We start from the raw sequence: 14,878 nt of genomic DNA, 5'->3' as shown, positions 1-14,878 counted from the left end.
AAGAGCAAACCACAGACCACTTACTATAATGCAGCATGAGCCCTGCCACATGCACACAGTGACACCAGAGGCACTTTGGCCAGTTTCTGGTCAAAGGAAATTTAGCATAAGGCCAAGTTTTTAACTTTGTTTGTGTTTTTAAATACATTACAACTGTAGCCCACTCGCTTCTGACACAATAAATAATCAATTAATTTACATACATTTCATATTTGGAAATAAATAAATAATCAATTAATTTACATACATTTCATATTTGGAAATAAATAAATAATCAATTAATTTACATACATTTCATATTTGGCAGTTCAAGCTTTGGAAAGGATTACATACCTTCCAACCCACCCAATTTGGCAGGGACTAATTAATCTCATCGGATTTTCTCTACTTTTAAAATACTCTTTTTCTCTTTCCTTTCCCTTTGTTTTCAGCTTTCTTCAATTTCTGCAAATGAACTTCTAAAAGTAATTTGCTTTATCTTAACCCAGCAGAGAGCAAAGTGATGGGGAAAATGTCCTCTTCCTACTAGGCTCAAGAGAAAACAAATCACGGCAACCTTTCCTCGCTTCTCTGTTTTCTTTATTCATAACTTTTACTATCTTGACCACACTTGATTTTGGTTCCGATTTTCCTTGGTGAAACATTGGAGAGTATGAGAGCAGCACCTAGAAACAGATTAATTATCAACTTTCTTATAATGTTCTCATAGTTATTTGAAGCACTATTAGGAAGATGAGTCACATTTGAGCGCTTAGATTTCCTTAGCTTCTGCACTATATAAAGTATGTGTGTGTGTCTTAGCTCACGAGACCTGTTATCCAGCCATGGAGATATAGAATGTCAGCTTTGGGATACTATAGGCAGAATGTGTTACTTAGGAGGCCAATTACCACTTCCCATGTGGAAATGCAGACACCCATGGCTGAAGGACTTCACTTTCCTGGCTATAAACAACTCGCAACACACTTACCTTGCAATGTGTGTTGACTTTTGGTACAATGTAGATCAGGTATAGGTAAACTTTGGCACTGCAGGTGTTTTGGACTTCAACCCCTACAATTCCTAACAGCCAGTATTAAGAATTGTGGGCATTGAAGTCCAAAACATCTGCAGGGCCAAAGTTTGCCCATGCCTAATGTAGATGCTCAAAACAAATGCAAGCTGAGCCCCACTGTTGATATATAGCTCAGGTTCTGAGCACTAGGTTAAAGTTAGGTCCCAGAGTGGAACCCCCAGTCGTGCAGTGGGCTAAACTCTTATGCCGGCAGGACTGCTAACCAAAAGGTTGGTGATTAGAATCCAGAGAGAGGGGTGAGCTTCTGTCTGTCAGCTCCAGCTTCTCATGTGGGGACATGAGAGAAGCCTCCCAAAGAATGGTAAAACATCTGGGCACCCCCTGGGCAACATCCTTGCAGACAGCCAATTATCTCACACTAGAAGCAACTTGCTGCTTCTCAAGTTGCTCCTGACACACACACACACACACACACACACACACACACACACAGGCTTCAGAGTCTCTTGTGGATGATGTTTGAAATGCCACAAACTGGCAATGATATAATGTTCCAGATACGTATATCAAGGGAATCACCGACTGCATAGGGAAGCTGATGAAGAAACATAGCATACACAAACGATATACAGACCTAATAAGAAAATCCAACAAATGCTACGTTCAGCAAAGGACAAGAAGGATCCTCTCACTTCAGCAGGAGTCTACCGTATTCCATGCAGTTGTGAACAAGTCTACACAGGGATCCCCAGACACAGCAGCATTGCCTAGACACAAATCAAGGAACATGCACACTATTGCAACAAGAGAAGTCAGCCATAGTAGAGCACCTGATGAACCAACAGGGACACAGCATATTATTTGAGAACACAGAAATACTGGACGACTCTAACAACAACCGTGTCAGGCTACACAGAGAAGCCACTGAAATCCACAAGCATGTGGACAATTTCAACAGAAAGGAGGAAACCATAAAAATGAAGAACATCTGGCTACCAGTATTAAGAAACTCTAAAATCTGGACAATAAATAAAGAGCAACACTCAAAAGCAGGGGAATTCCAGAGTGTGTGGAGGCTCCTTCTTTGGAAGCTTTTAAACAGAGGCTGGCCATCTGTCGGGAGTGCTTTGAATTTGATTTTCCTGCTTCTTGGCAGGGAGTTGGACTGGATGGCCCATGAGGTCTCTTCCAACTCTGTGATTCTATGATTCTAGGGCAGCTAACAGCTCCCAACAAAGGATTCCCCAGGCAGGAAGCAACCAGTCTTTGAAGCTGCAAGGCTACTCCAGCTGGCCAATTGCAACATTCACACTTGCCTCAAACAGACAAGAGTTCTTTCTCTCACCCTGGACATTCCACAGATAAACTTTACTTGCCTAGTTTCCAACAGACCCCTCAACCTCTGACGATGCATGCCATAGATGTGGGTGAAACATCAGGAGAGAACATAGCCTTACAGCCTGGAAAACTCACAGCATTCCAGATATGTATTTGCAATTTCGGACTTTTTTTAAAAAGGTGTTTCCTTAGGTTTTGTTTTAGTGTAATAAGACCACATAGTTTTTGATACGGATGCAGAACAACTACTTCATTAAGTCTCAAACATAGTATAAAAAGTGGGACCCACATTGCAGCAAAGGGAAACTAGGCCAAATGTATGGAAGAGAACTGCTGGGGTGATTAAGAAGTAGGGCTGTGTAGATGTCCCTATAGGAGGTCATATTAACCCAATTCCTCTCAGCTGAAGCCAATTCTTTTCTGCTTGGTTGTTCTTGTACAACATTATTTATGTACACCTTTGGAGATGGAACACACTGAACTCAATGCCCTTCTGAAATCCCTATTGTCCCTTAGTTCATAATGTATTACTTAAGATCAAGCTGGTTTATTCATACTAATAATTGTCCAGTGAACCTTTTTAAGCATCACTGAGAACATGGTTGCTTTCTCATCTAACAGGATGTTACCTTCATTGCATTTGACACGTCTATCTTTATTTCTGAATAGCAGCTAATACGGTATATGGAGAGAGGTTTAATCACAACTGGAATATTGAGTTTGGAGGAGACAGACCCCAAACAAATGAGGATCCCAATAATCCACTGTTGTAGTCGTGATGAAATCTCCCCTATAGCTATTTGCTTATCCCAGTTAGATTTCACTTATTGGAACAATTACCAAATAAGTCAATAATTTATGTATATCCAGTTTATTTAATGATTCTGTTTTATGTGTGAATAATTTTAAAATGCCGCATTCTCTACAATGCTAGAAATTTGGATATTGAAGGCAAATATATTTTGCAGGGCATTTTTTGAATTCCAGGCACAATTCTCACATTTCCCCCCATTCTCATGCTACACACTTTTTCCAATACTCAAATCTTATGCTGGGTTTCATAGCAAAAACATATGTGATATTGATCTTACCTGACCTTTGCTCACAATGTTTTCAGAAGACAGGTCACTTAAGTGGTGTTAAGAGAAAACAACTGGTTATAGTGATTTGCTTGGTGACATAGGCCTTGAGAACATTCCTCTACATCAGAGGTCCCCAAACTAAGGCCCACAGGCTGGATGTGGCCATCCAAGGTCCTTTACCCAACCTCCACCCTAGACTTTAGACTTATGGTTTCCCTATGCCTGAAAGAACTTGAAGGCACACAACAACAATCCTAATTAACTTGACTCATAAGCCAAAAGCAGGCCCACACTTCCCATTAAATACTGGATAAAATTGTTCTTCATTTTAAATGTTGTATTGGTTTTTTTTGGGCTATATGGCCATGTCAGACCTCACTCCCTCTGAGGATGCTTGCCATAGATGCAGGCGAAATGTCAGGAGAGAATGCCTCTAGAACATGGCCATATAGCCCAAAAAAACCTACAACAACCCAGTGATTCCAGCCATGAAAGCTTTTGACAATACAAATGTTGTATTGTTCTTTCATGTTTTTTTTTTTGCACTACAAATAAGATATGTGAAGTGTGCATAGGAATTCGTTCATATTTATTCAAACTATATTCTATCCTCTCCCCCCCCCCCCCCAACAGTCTGAGGGACTGCAAATCGGAACTCTGCTTAAAAAGTTTGAGAACCCTTGCTCTGCATCGATGTTCTCCATATGTTGTTCCCAGAAGTCTTAAGCAATATGGCCAGTGGGCAGGAATGGTGGGAATTAATGTTTAGCAACATCAGAAGGGCTACAGTTTTCCTACTCCTAGACTTCGTAAAGGTATTTCCTGGGAATCAAATCTCCAGAGATAAAATCATGGAGTTGGAAGAGACCACAAGAGACATCCAGCTTGATTCTTCCATGCAGGAATATAAAATCAAAGCACTTCCTGTTGAGGCTTGCAAAGCCTCTGAGGACAAGGATGAGGCTTTTCTGGTTGAACCTGATGTTTCTGTGGGGAAAAGCAAAAGTGTTTTTCGAGATGATGGGAATGTTTGGGTAGATTTGTTGTCAGGGAAACAGGCATCCATTCTCATGAGAATCAGCCAGACATTAATTCTGAAAAAAAATGTGGAGGAAAGAGGAGGGTTATAGATAACTCAGTGTTTACAGATCGGATGGGATAGTGCGAAAAAGAGACCAATCTGGTGTTCCCAGAGACTGAAAGATAAAAAAAGGGAACTTAGGTGTGACAAAGAGTAATGCCATGTGCAAGGGGGAGTATCCTTAAGAAATTAGAGTCAATGTTCTGTGGGACAATGGATTAACATTGGATTTTCATGAGTCAAGTTGCCTATCACGAGAGCTTCGAGTTAGGACTTCTATTTTTGGGTCTGTATCTTGTCCTCATGTTTAAGTTCCATGCCTTAAGTTCCATGCCTTGGATTACAAATCTTGTTTCAAGTTTCAAGACTTCGGGATTATAGTCAAATTCAAGTATCAAGCCTTTGGATTATAGTCATGTTCATGCTTTCAAGCTTTTGGATATAATTCTAGTTTAAGTGCAACAACCCTTGGGCTGCAGTGTCTTGCTTTTGCCTTAAGAGATTTTTGGATTTCCTATTCAGAGTTGGTCATTGTTTTTTGTTAAGCTTCTGGAAATCTAGCTCATGGATGTAGTTTGAAATTGTTTTATATTAGGTACTCTTTTCTTAAGAAACTTTCTATTCTTGTTCATCTGTGTGATATTTGGGTGAAAAAAGAGAATCACGTAGGTGGCCGGGCTGCAATAATTCCAATCTCTGTTTAAAAATCCCCAGAGAAGAAAACTTCACAATAGTCCAAGGCAGCACATTTTACTATCAAACAAACCATCAGGAAGTTCTTCCTAAGTTTAGGTGGAATCTATTTCCCTGTAATCTACTACTCCGTGTCTTAGTATCTGGAGCAGTAGAAAACAATATTGATATCTCCTCATTAGGGCATCTTTCCAAATATTTAATGCATGACTATCATGTCTGCTCACAATTTTCTCTACTCCAGGCTAAACATACCCAACTTCCCAAACCTCTCCTCATAGAACTTGGCTTCCAGATCTTTGGCCATTTTGGTAACTCTCCTCTCTTTCTTGATTATTTCTGCTAAAATAATTTGGGTCATCTCTATGGAAGGTGGGGAGTTGATTAAGAGCTGGCATGAAGCTTTTAAAAAAGCATTTATAGGCCAAACTTTCACTATTATAGCTTCATTCATACTTCATTCATACATACAATAAGGTTAGAGAATAAAATGAATACAAGTATGCAAAATATGTATTTGTGTGTGATGTGCCAATGCATGATAGAAGTGCTTTCCTCTCAAAAAAACAACAAAACAAAACAAAAACAAACCAAAGTTGTGCGTAAGTGCTACATCTGGTGGAGGGTATATCTCTGGACTAGATGAATAGTAGAACTCACCACTATCCAGATTATCCTTCTTTATCTTGAACTGTGGTGGCCAGAACTGGACTCAGAGTTATCCCAGGGAGGTCTGACCAAAGCAGAATACTGTGGTATTATTATTTCCCTTGATCTAGGTACTACATTCCTATTGATGCAACCTAGGTGAACGCAGAGTCTCAGGACAATGGGGAAGTGACAATTACATCCCTCCAATACAAACACGCATAGCCTACCTTGCTGTGAACATCTTCACAAAGGATGCCAAGCATTGGTTTGTTGTTCATTCATTCAGATGTTTCCGACTCTTTGTGATCTCATGGACCAGCCCACTCCAGAGCTCCCTGTTGGCCGTCACTACCCCCAGCTCCTTCAAGGTCAATCCAGTCACTTCAAGGATCCCATCCATCTTGCCCTTGGTCGACCCCTCTTCCTTTTTCCTTCCATTTTCCTCAGCATCGTTGTCTTCTCTAAGCTTTCCTTTCTTCTCATGATGTGGCCAAAGTACTTCATCTTTGCCTCTACTATCCTTCCCTCCAATGAGCATTGGTAGTATGTTTTAATTATCTTTTTAGTCATGTGAAATTATTCACCGTATCACAGTGAATACCAGCGATGGAAAGTGAAAAGTGAGCAAAATGGACCAGAATGCTTGGAAAGAGAAATTTGTTTCCATAATGTTCAGATTTAGAAAGTTAGAAAGAGCAATTTGGACCTTTCTCATACTGTTGTTTGTGTACATCCTAAGCCACAGGAAGCCAATTAGCTTTCGTATTGCATTCATGCCTTGCTTCCCACAGAGGACAAAAGTGAGAGAAGATGGTTCTGTATATCAATGGCTGGCGTTTGGCCTTAATAGAAAACCAGTTAGTGGCAGCTGATGAGACTATTACAAAGTCTATAGGATGGTAAAGCTTTTATCTTCACAAGTGAGAAGTGGATGCTAGGCCATTATGGCTTGCTAAAAAGCTTTTGCACTCTATGTATAATTTCTTTGCAAGCCTTAGATCCTGATAAGAATGCAGGCTAATTAAAATGGAGATAAGTGAAATGTCTTTGCAATTAATCTCTAAAATCCAAACTGCAGCGCAAGGCACACATTTTTCAAGGATCTCTTTTGATGTCAACAAGTACTTCAGTAGGATTTAGGATTTAGAGAAGTGGCGTATGTTAATTCACATCTTTGTGTGAAATTATGTTTTGGGGATGCACTCTTTAACTTGTGTTCAGATGGACAAAACTGGAATGTTGTTCAACGCTTAGTTACAGTAATGAGGTCAACTTTACTGGTATGCGAGATGGGGTTACCGTTCCCCAGTTCCTCAAACCCAGGCACTCTAATTATGCAAATTACTATCATTTGCATTCTGATTGTGCAAAATCAGCACATGGATGGTTGCATATTTTTTTCTTCCATTGTGTTTCAATTTTCATACCATGTTTAAAATAGTTGTTACCTGTCTGAGAACACTAGTATAGGCTAATGTTGAGCGTTCTGGCTCTCTGCTTGGTCATGGAAATTCCCAGGTGGCCTTGGGCCATCACTGCATCTCAACAAACCCACTGTAAATTCCCATTCATTCTTGTATGCTGTCCTTTGAACTTGTGTTTTGCCAAAGTCTTGAGATAATAATAAAAAGATTTTATTGATAAAGTGGGCAAAGGCCCAGTATTAAATTATAGCTGGGGGCGGGGGGCGGGCAGGCATATAATCTAGTGAACCAGATTAATCAATAACACATTGAGACATCCAAGTCTTTAGGTCTTTACAAAAAGTGCACAGGATAGGTGCTAATCTAATCTCCTTGGGGAGAGAGTTCCAGAGCCGGGGTCCACCACCAAGAAGGCCCTCTCTCTCATCCCCACCAACCACACTTGAGATGGAGGTGGGAACGAGAGAAGGGCCTCCCCAGCAGATCTTAGAGCTCACGCAGATTCGTAGGGAAAGATGTGATCGCAAAGTTAAGCTGGACCCAAACCATTTAGGGCTTTGTAGGTAATAACCTGCACCTTGAATTGGGACTGGAAACTTAGTGGCAGGCAGTAGAGCTGTTGTAATAGGGGTTGACCACTCCCTATAATAATAGTAAACTTACTTACCCAATTAGATATCAGGAGCTCAAGGACTGACGATGAGAAATATCCCAGTCTTTGCCCGCATATAGCATCTTTCTGGTCTCAGAGTGCATAAAGATCCACTTTTGGGCCAGGCTGGGTGCTATGTGCTGTCCAAGACAGCATCCTAATTAATCACATCTATTTTTCTCAGGTGTTTTGAAATGGTGGCTCTATCCAAAATATAAGCCAAAGTGAGTGAAAAACAGGTGCATCTACACTGTAAAATTAATGCAGCTTGACACAACCTTAACTGCTATGGCTCAATACTGTGGATTTATGGGATATGTATGTTTACAGGTTTAGCCTTCTCTGGCAAATAGAGCTGGTTCCTCACCAGACTACAACTCCCATGATTCCAGAGCATTGAGTTATGTGCATTCATTCTACAGCAATGGTTCTCAACTTGTGGGTCCCCAGATGTTTTGGCTTTCAGCTCCCAGAAATCCTAACAGCTGGTAAACTGGCTGGGATTTCTGGGAGTTAGGCCAAGACACCGGGGGACCCACAGGTTGAGAACCCCTGTTCTACAGTATAGATGCACCAATTAGGATATCCTATTGTATTCAAGGCCATTCCATTTCAGTCCAATTACTGGGTTGTTGTAGGTTTTTCCGGGCTATATGGCCATGTTCTGGAGGCAATTTTTCTCCTGACATTTCTCCTGTAATTGTCCAATTACATTCGTCCAGTCAGTCCATTTTCCTATGTCTTTTACACTGTATTTGCAACTGCTTGCTCATAAAGCCAAGTCTTAAGTTGCTTCCGAAATGTTAAAAGGGAGTGGGCCGATCTAATATCCCTAGGGAGGCCATTCCATAGCCGAGGGGCCACCTCTGAGAAGGCCCTTTCTCTCGTCCCCACCATTGTGCTTGTGACGAAGGCGGGATTGAGCGCAGGGCCTCCCCAGATGATCTTAAAGTCCTAGAAGGTTCATAAGGGGAGATGCGTTCAGACAGGTAAGTTGGGCCAGAATTGTTTAGGGGTATATAGGCTAAAGCCAGCACTTTGAATTGTGCCCGGTAGCAAACTGGAAGCCAGTGGAGCTGGCGCAATAGAGGAGTTGTGTGCTCCCTGAGCGCCGCTCCTGGCTGCCATCCGTTGGACCAATTGAAGCTTCTGGACAGACTTCAAAGGCAACCCCACGTAGAGAGCATTGCAGTAGTCTATATGGGATTTAACCTGAGTGTGGACTACTGTGGCCAAGTCAGACTTCCCAAGGTATGGGCGCAGCTGGGGTTCCAGACTCAGCAATGAGTCCGGGATCACGCCCAAGTTGCGAACCTGCGCCTTCAGGGGGAATATAACCCCATCCTGCACAGGTTGTAACCCACTCTATGACTTTATAACCACCTTTGCTTCTAATATGTGTCTGTTCACCCAGCTCACTCTTCCTTACTTCTTAGGGTGCATCTCCACTGCAGAATCAATGCAGTTATGAACCACACAAATTACTATGGCCCAATGCTATGGAATCCTGGGAGTTGTAGGTCTGTCTGGCAGAGTGTACTGCTGCAATACCAAATTTCAAATACTAGAATTCCATGGTATTCAACCATGGCAGTTAAAGTGATATCAAGCTGCATTAACCCTACAGTGGAGATGTTTACTTACTTACTTATTTACTTACTTAGGCTATCCCTCATTGTCTGAGTAAGATTGTCCTCCAAGTTTGACGTACCGATGGTGAGTACATATGTGACTGTGGAGCCCTATTCTTGACCTGCATGTTCTCCTGCGGTGAGGGCATTGGTTTCCAGGTGGAAGGCAGTCCCGGTCGGGGTTGGCTTGACACACCTTCCTCTTGGCACGTTTCTCTCTTTTGCCCTCCATTCATACCTCTTCAAATTCTACAGCACTGCTGGCCACAGCTGACCTCCAGTTAGAGCGCTCAAGGGCCAGGGCTTCCCAGTTCTCGGTGTCAATGCCAGTTTTTAAGGTTAGCTTTAAGCTCATCTTTCAATCTGTAGTCCTACTCTATGCACTCCTACTTTATCACCTTACCTCCTTGCAATGCCTTTCTCTTATGCAGAAAGAACTTGCTGCTACTTGCACAGTTTGCTCTTCTCTGGGAATGAATGAGCATTAAGCGATGTATGAGAAGGCAAAATTGCTACCATCAGTCAGAACATACCTACAGATCTGTGTGAGTCTTTAATTCTATTTAGGCTTGTTTTCTCCCCTTGCAAGGCGAACAGCTCTGGCACAAGGTGATGGCAGGAGATAACGGTGCCCACTTATTTGATAGCTGATCTCAAGGGTTGCTTGGAAAATCGGCTTCGGGATGTAATCTTAATGAGTAATGTCTCAGATGTGCTCACCTTCAAAAGAAGTATCCCTTGGTGATTTTTCAGAATGGATATTTGTTTTGATTTTTATTTTAACGGAAGGCACTTAAAAGGGGCTAGAGGGAGCTCTCACATTGTGTAAAAACTGAAGCAGCAACTGAAATATATTTCTTCAGAAATATCTCTCATTTTGCTCAACAGAATTTACTAAACAGGAATTCAACCTAAGTGCATTCAAATCTGTAGACTGATGTTTCATCTTAGTACATTTTAAATTTCTTTTAGAGAGTAGCTAATTGTTGGACTGTATCTCCTAACAAACCTTTCCACTGGGATTCTGGAAGCTGTAGTCCAGAAAGCATTATTTCTAATCTTTAATAATATCACTGTATTTATATTCTGCCCTATCTCCCTAAGGAGACTCAGGGTGGATCACGGTACACATACACGGCAAACATTCAATGCCATTTTGGATAGACAGGATAGAGACAGATAGAACAGAAAGGAGGTATGTTGTGTCGACGTCCAGCTTTTTGGCACCTTGGAGGTTGTGCTAGAATCCAGCCACAGAGGGGTGCTGTTGCTCCATCCTCTATGACAAAGAGCCATCAGGACTTCCTTTTTCCTTTTGGTTGGCAGGTATTTTCTGATCTTTTTCTTTATGGTGTCGTAAAATACCTCCCCTTCTTGTTTTAGTGGTACCTAATTTCTCTACTTACAGCTCAAGCTGTTTTCAAACTGCTAAAGTCAGGAGTCTTCAAACTTTTTAAACAGAGGGCCAGGTCACAGTCCCTCAAACTGTTGGAGGGCCGGATTATAATGTGAAAAAAAACCCACACAAATGAATTCCTATGCACACTGCACATATCTTATTTGTAGTGCAAAAAACACTTTAAAACAATACAATAATTGAAATGAAGAACAATTTTAACAAATATAAACTTATTAGTATTTCAGTGGGAAGTGTAGGCCTGCTTTTGGTGATGAGATAGAATTGTTGTTGTTGTTATTGCTGTATGCTTTCAAGTTGTTTCAGACTTAGGTTGACCCTGAGCAAGGGCTGGGTAAATGACCTTGGAGGGCCGTTTACAGCCCTCGGGCCTTAGTTTGAGGACCCCTGGCTTAGGTCAACAGTAAGCTAGGTTGACAGCCAGGAGCTCATGCTGACCCGGAGCTTCGAACTGGCAACCTTTCTATTGCTAGAGCTTATCATTGCCCCCGGTGGCGCAGTGGGTTAAACCCCTGTGCCGGCAGGACTGAAGACCAACAAGTCGCAGGTTTGAATCCAGGGAGAGGCGGATGAGCTCCCTCTATCAGCTCCAGCTCCCCATGCAGGGACATGAGAGAAGCCTCCCACAAGGATGATAAAAACATCAAATCATCCGGGCATCCCCTGATCAACGTCCTTACAGACGGCCAATTCTCTTACACCAGAAGCAACTTGCAGTTCCTCAAGTCGCTCCTGACATGACAAAAATAAATAAATAAAATAAAATGCTGGTGATTTACCAGCTGTGCTAAACCCTGGTCCATTAATTATGTAGTAAAATAATATAGTTATTTTCTGAATTTCTTTGCCAACCACATATGAAGCTTAGATATGGTTGGTGTCCTTTCATTAAGCATTGTCAAGAAAAATGCTGAAGTCAAGCAGAAGCAGCAATCCCTATCACCTTCATTAGTAATGGTTTTATATATTGGTTTTACATGTTTTTAAAAGGTCTTTTTGTATGTACTTTAAGTGTATATTGTTAAGGCATCCAATGGCTGCCTGGTTGTAAGTCGCCTTGAGTCACCTTCGGGTTAGAGAAAGGCGGGATGGAAATATTGTAAATAACTAAATAAAATGGTTCAGACAAGCAAATCCAAATTGAATTCTGGAAAACAATTTGGAATTTTGCTACTTTGTAAATCTTGATCATATCCCATGTTAAATGAAGAAATCTCCGATATGAAAGATAAGCCTTCAAAGTCCTCTCCTTATACAAAATGCTATGGTGTTCTTATCAATTTTTCCACTGCAAAAGACATGGAGAAATGGAAACCTCAGAGATATTTTGACATGAAAGTCATTTTCAGCTCTGTAATGTGCTGGCACAGCACGTTTGGTTAGAGTAACTGTGGTAAAGATCAGGCAATATATTTTGGTGGATGGGCTATGTATGACAAGACTGAATGCATTCCTGCCAGCTAGGATTTTCCAATAAAGATTTCATTGTCTCTTCCCTACGTGGGAAGTGATAAGTGACCCTGATATTTCTCCACTCATTTTTTCATCAATAAAAAAATATAGTTTCGGATGGATTATTCCTGGTTGATTCTTAATGAAGTGCCATTTTATGGGTTGTCAGTAAGTCCTGAAATTGAGAGGGGCAATATATTAAGCAGAAGGCACTTTTTCTGACACACTGTCGTGGGATGCGCAGTATAACGGGACTGCATCCACTTCCCCTTCGCAAGTACATAAATCACTCTCTTACAAATAACTGCATGCAGGAAGGAGCATTGATTGTCTGTTGGCCCAAATGCATGGCCGTAACTCAAGATGCCTGCTTGCCGAACCAAGTGTGTTGCTTAATGAATGCACCATAGACTTTTTCTTGTTGAAAGTTATTGGGTGTAATGAGTTTCCATTCCGGCAGTCCTGGATTCTGGCTCTCATCTTTTATTAATGTATCACATTTGTATTCCACCCTATTCCAAGAAACACAAGGCGACTTCAGCAGGGTCATTGCATAAGATCGCAATGTCTTATGAAGGAAGCACAACATTCTTACAGTTGGTGAATTTCTGAACCCATTGGGTAGCAATACCTGTTGCATTAGAGCTCTGAACCACCTTTTTCACCACATACCACACTTTGTCCAAATAGTCCAGTAAGATAACGTTTATTAAAAGGCAAATATATAAAGAAATCAGTAATTTTATAAAAAAGACATCAAAGTTCAAAAGGTTATTCCAACAGAATCCCAGAAGGCCAAAATTCATTTACAGCACAGTCTTCATAATTAATCCATAAACATGAGAGCAAGAATCCAAGGCAGGCAGCCTAATCCACACAGAACTAGAAACAGGAACAAACATGAAAACTTGGATACATGAAACAAAACCTAAGAACAGGAACTGAGAGCTGTTTTCCCCTTGAATTCAATGTTGGTCTCACAAATAATTGTACCAGTAGAAATCACTTAAAAGGCCTCAATCCCTCCCATTACATCATTTCTCACACACCTGCTTTCCCTCTCCTTATCTCTAAGCCTCTAAGAAAAGAGAGTTTGTCTCTGTTGTATGCTCTGCTTCTGAAGCAACTTGATCTGGCCAAACATTTGTCTCCCACATTTTTCTCAGCCTGCAGTTCTGGCAGGTTCTCATAAGAATTGTTATTGCTTTGCCCAGTCTCATGGGGACTGCCAAGAGATTCCAAAACAACTCTCTCCAGGTGACTTCTATCCTCCTCTGGGCATTCAGTTTCTGTCCTAGCATCTCTTCCTCATCCTCGAGCTGCAACACTATCTTCACTAGGCCAACAAAAAGACATCCTTCAAACAGGCGAACTTTCAAGACCTCCAGGTTCCATCAACAATCAAGATTTTATCCCCCCCCCCCCAAAAAAAAACAACAAAACCAGAGAAGGTTTGGGGGATGAATTGATCTTTAAATCATATTGTTTACACATTGTATTTTTTTGGTTTTGTTTTGAAAGGTATTTCCTCTATGTGGGTTTGAAAAGTTGTCTTATGGCAACTTCTTAACTTTTTGCAGCACTGTGAGTTTCTCTGTAGATTATACTCAAACTCTGCAGGAAATATATGGTTGAAGAGTATGGTTCCACCCCATTCAACTCCATCCTGCATTGGAGGAATACACAATCAAAGAACTCCTGATAAGTAGACATGCAGTCTCTTCTTTAAAAACCCTCAAAGAGATAACACACTTTGATGCAGCGTATTCCACCACTGAACAGGTCTTATTGTCAGGAGGTTCTTCTCAATATTGGGGTGGAATTTCTCTTCCTGGAGTTTGAATCCATTGCACTGTGTCTTGGTTTCTGGAGCAGCAGAAAACAAGCTTGCTCCAATATGTCATGGTTTCATGGCGTATTATCTGGATGGACATCCAATATGTAGAATTTGGTTAGCATATGGGACTTGTTCACAGTTGGGCAAAGTACAAGCCTCAGATGTTGTTGTACTGACACACGCAGCATTCCTCACCATCTTTGCTTGGTCTCATGGTAATGGCAGTTGAACAGCATCTGAAGGACCATTCAACCCTGGGAAAAACTCACCACTATTTCTTCTCAGAATATGCCATTGTAAACAATGGGACTTGAGTTAACTGTAAAAGCAAGTTCCATGCATTTCAACAGGTCTCCTTCAAGTAGATTAATAATGGATTTAGCCCTAGAGGTTGCCCAGTGTCAGTGTTGAATCAGTTGTAAACTGTTAGTGTAAATCCCATCTAATTTTACTGTCCAGTTAATTGTAAGAGTTGGAGGGCATTGTCCCTGTTTTAATTTTGACTGCACTGCTTTCTTGTTTGTTGTTTTTGTAAATTTATTCTGTTCCATCGAAGTAGAGATCTATCCTAGCACAGTATTTCCCCCGTCTTTCAATTGATTTCT

This window comes from Anolis sagrei, chromosome 6 (genome assembly GCF_037176765.1).
Source record: "Anolis sagrei isolate rAnoSag1 chromosome 6, rAnoSag1.mat, whole genome shotgun sequence".
Lineage (NCBI taxonomy): Eukaryota > Metazoa > Chordata > Lepidosauria > Squamata > Dactyloidae > Anolis > Anolis sagrei.
The sequence above is the reverse complement of the archived record's forward strand: the minus strand, read 5'-3'. Positions refer to the sequence as shown.